This window comes from Tupaia chinensis, unplaced genomic scaffold (assembly GCF_000334495.1).
Source record: "Tupaia chinensis unplaced genomic scaffold, TupChi_1.0 Scaffold000451_2, whole genome shotgun sequence".
In the NCBI taxonomy this organism is placed as follows: Eukaryota; Metazoa; Chordata; class Mammalia; order Scandentia; family Tupaiidae; genus Tupaia; species Tupaia belangeri.
In genome coordinates, this window is record NW_006159958.1 from 2,155,498 (window position 1) to 2,159,774 (window position 4,277).

The 4,277-nt window shown below is 36.3% G+C and overlaps 1 pseudogene; it reads right to left on the reverse strand.

Annotated features, from left to right (window-relative positions):
- Positions 1–26: 26 nt before the first annotated feature.
- Positions 27–893, reverse strand: LOC106735594 (nucleophosmin-like; annotated as a pseudogene).
- Between the last annotated feature and the right edge of the window lie 3,384 nt (positions 894–4,277).

A 4,277-nucleotide genomic window follows, 5' to 3' on the forward strand; every position in this document is an offset into this window, starting at 1 on the left:
TTTAACAAACTGTTTAAACTATTTTCTTAAAGAGACTTCCTCCACTGCCAGAGGTCTTGAATAGCCTCCTGGTCAGTCATCCGGAAGCAATTCTTCACATAATTGGTAAACTTGGCTTCCACTTTGGGAAGAGAACCACCTTTTTCTACACTTGCTTGCATTTTTGCTTTAACATCCTCTACAGAACTTGGTCCTTTTGGTGTTTTAGGAGTTTTTTCCTGTTTTTTGAATGATTCTTGACATTTTGATCTTGGCGTTGATGGTTTTGAGTCTTTTCCATGCTGGTTTGATTTTTGTGCATTTTTTGCCAGGAGTATTTCATATAGATTTCTTCACTGGAGCTTTTTCTTCTGTTTCCTCATCTTCAAAATCATCATCTTCTTCATTGTCATTATCATCTTCATCATTTTCTTCATTAGCAGCAAGTTTTACTTTTTTCTGTGGAACCTTGCTACAACCTCCAGGGGCAGATTGCTTTCCAGATATACTTGAGAGTTTCGTGTCCTTTTCCTCTTCTTCTGACTCCGCACCTTCCTCCACAGCTACTAAGTGCTGTCTATTAATATACACAGACCCGGAACCACACTTCGACCTTAAGACCACAGGTGGTGTTATTTCAAAACCCCCAAGGGAAACTGTTGACTGTACAGACATTTTCAGTGTTGCCAGTGTTACTTTAATTGTACTGCTTTCATAATTCATTGCCTCTGCTTCATAATGTGCAATTCATCCTTTGTATCAGCTCCTAAACTGGCCGTTCTTAAAGATAACTGGTGTTCACTTTCATCTTTATCCACCTTAAAGTGATCATTTTTGTTGGCCTTTAGTTCACAACCAAAAAGTTAGTTCTGGGGCCTCAGGGAGCTCATGTCCATGTCCATCGAATCTTCCATGGGGTGGTGGCACACACTTAGGTGGGCAAGAAGGTGGACAGAGGTAAACGACTACAGCTCCCAAAAACAGCTGTGCAGGATGGAAGAGTCTTTGGTCCATTTTGCATTGATTCTAGTGAATGGTGAGAGATAGGGGGACAAGTTTCATTCTTCTGCAGATGGATATTAAATTCTTCCAACACCATTTGCCAGAGACTTTCTTTTTTCCACTGCATTGTCTTATACTCTTTATCAAAGATCAGCTGTCTGTATGATTTGGGGTTTATTTCTGGATTCTCTATTCTGTTCCATTGGTCTATGTATCTATTTTTGGGCAAGTACCATACTGTTTAATTGTCACTGCTTTGTAGCATACTTTAAAGCTGAGAAATGAGATGCCTCCTAGTTTATTATTTTGATACAGTATTGCCTTGGCAATACAAGATCGTTTTTAAATTCCAGACAAAGTTTATCATTTTTTTTCTATTCTTGTGAAGAATGTCTCAGGCAATTAGATCAGGATTGCATTACATATGTAGATTAATTTAGGTAGGACTAACATCTTGATTATATTAATTATTCTGATCCAAGAGTACAGGATGTCCTTCCATTTTTTATATCACATTTAATTTTTTTTTTTTTAGTTTTTCATATTTTCCTTGTAAAGATCTTTTACTTCCTTGGTTAGATTTACTCTTTAGTATCTTATTTGTTTTGTAGCTATTGTAAATAAGATTGCTTTCTTCAATTCTGTCTCAGTCTGTACATTATCGATGTATATAAAAAGTTATAGATTTTTTTAGATTGATTTTGAATCCTGCAACTTTACTGAATTCATTTATCACTTGTAGGAGTCTTTTTTTATTGTTTTTGATGGATTCCTTAGGATTTTCTAGGCATATAATTATATCCTCTTCACATAGGAACAGGTTAGCTTCTTCTTTTTCTATCTGAATGTCCTCTCTTCTCTCCATTGGCTAGGACTTCCAGCATGATGTTAAAGAGGAGAGAGAGTGAGCAACCTTGTCTTTTTCCAGTTTTTAATGAGAAAGCTTTTAGCTTTGTCCCATTCAACATGATACTCACAGTAAGTCTGTCATATATGGCTTTTATTATGTTGAGGAATGTCACTTGCACCCCAGTTTTGTTGAGAATCTTGATCATAAAGAAATGTTGTATTTTATCAAATACTTTTTCTGCATCTATACATACGATCCTATGATTTTTTTTCTTTATTTCTATTAATGTGGTGTATTACATTTATTGTTTTACATATGTTGAACCATCCTTGCATCTCCAGGATAAAGCCTCCCTGGTCATGATGTATAATCTTCTTGATATGCTGTTGGATTCAGTTTGCTAACATCTTGTTGAAAATTTTTGTAACAGTATTCAATGGTTTTCTTTCTTTTTTTTCAAAGATGTGAAAGATTGATTTGTGCAAAATTTCTTTCTCATTAATTTGTAGATCTTTTCATTTTACTTTTAACTGTAGAATATTTTGGGCTAGCAGGTAGCATACTGATGAGGGCACTGGATTCCCACATGGCCAACCACAGTTTGAGTCCCGAGTTTGGCAGGTTGCTTTCTCTCTTTCTCTTTCTCTCTCTCTCTCCTCTCTCTCTCTCTCTCTCTCTCTCTCCTCTCTCTCTGTCTTTCTCTGCTGAGTGCCCATGCCCTATAGCAAAATTTAAATAATAATAATAACTAAAATTAAATATTCCTTTTTAAGAAAGAATATTTCAAATAAACAGAAGATAATTTTTTTAAAAAGACATCAGGGGGACCAGCAGTTAACATAATGGCTATGTCACTGGACTCCCATGTAGTCCACTGAGGTTCGAATCCCGGACTCAGTGGCTTAAATTCACGCCAAGCACATGTGCATGCATGCCCAAGATCCCGAGAGGATAATAGAAGAGAAGGGATTGCGGTGTGGCCATCCCCCCCGGGGGATGATTTCTCACTTTCTGTCTCTCTCTCTCTCTCTCTGTCTTTCTGGCAAGTGCACGCGCCCTATAGCAAAAAAAAAAAAAAAAGAAAGAAAAGAAAAATAATATAGATTATTATTGAGACCATTAAAAAAAAAAAAAAAGACGGCAAGGAGCTGGCAGGTGATGTGGTAGTTGAAATGCTGGACTCCCACATGATTCACCATGGTTCAAGAAGTCCCAGATGTGGTGGCTTGTTTTCTCACTTTCCCTCTCTCTCTCTCCATGTTTTTCTCTGGTCAGATTTAAAAATAATAATAATTAATAAAATTTAATAATTTTTTTTTAAAGACAACAGAAGAAATCATTGCGGCGATGGAACTGTTCCGTGTCTTGACTGCATCGACGTCAGCATCCTGATTGTGACATTGTACTGTAGTTTTGCAAGTTATTACCATTGGGGGAAACATATACTGGAACTCTTCCTATTCTTCTTATACCTACATATGAAGCTGTAATTACCTCCAAAGAAAACATCCCATTAAAATTTGTTTCAAATATAAAAAGGTGCTACATACATTCATCTGAATTCTCTTTAACTCACAGAGTTTAAAAAAAAAAAAAAAAGCCAGTCAATAATATGTAGTTTTTTTGGCACCAGATTTGTATGCCAACAAACAATAAGTACTTTCTCGAATAATTTTTGAGACAGAGCTTTGTTTTTACTTATCCGGCTTGTTTTCTCAAATGTGCTTTTATGCATCTTACTTTGTCTACAATAGGTAGAATTGAAAAGAAAATGAGTTTCTGAGTGCTTTTATTCACATTTGTCTCTAGTTATGCTAAAAAGCAGTAAGTTACTTTAGAGAGGAACATCTGATACTGCATTTCTATGCTTCTTTCCACAGATGCTGCCAGGATTCATCTTTGTCTACAAAAATGTCCAATGTTGTCCTTTAGGATTAATTTATTCCCCCACTTTAAGATCCAATTCGGGATCATATGCATTTGTTTGGCTGCCTTGTCTATCTCACTTTCTTTCATTTAGAACAGTTTTCACCCTTTGTTTGTCATGATGTTGATGTTTTTTGAGATCAGGACCACTGTTTTGTAGAATGTTCCTCAGTTGTGTTTGTCTGATTGTTTCCCCATGACTCAGGTAATGTGTTTAATGGCACGAATGCTATATAAATGATGCATCTCCAAGTATCACATCAGGAGGCAATTGATGTCAATTTGACCCATTATTGGTGATGCTAACTTCACTTAGCTAAAGTAGTAATATCTGCCAGAATTTTTCAGTCAAAAGATGGCTTTTTCTTACCAGTTTTAAATTTTTTTAAGTTGCCAGAGGGCACACACACTTGCCAGAAAGTGATGAAGAAACAGAGAGAGAAAGAGAAGGAAAGTGAGAAAAACAGACCCCAATGGGATGTGGTCATGCCACAATCCCTTCTCCATTTCTCCATCCTGC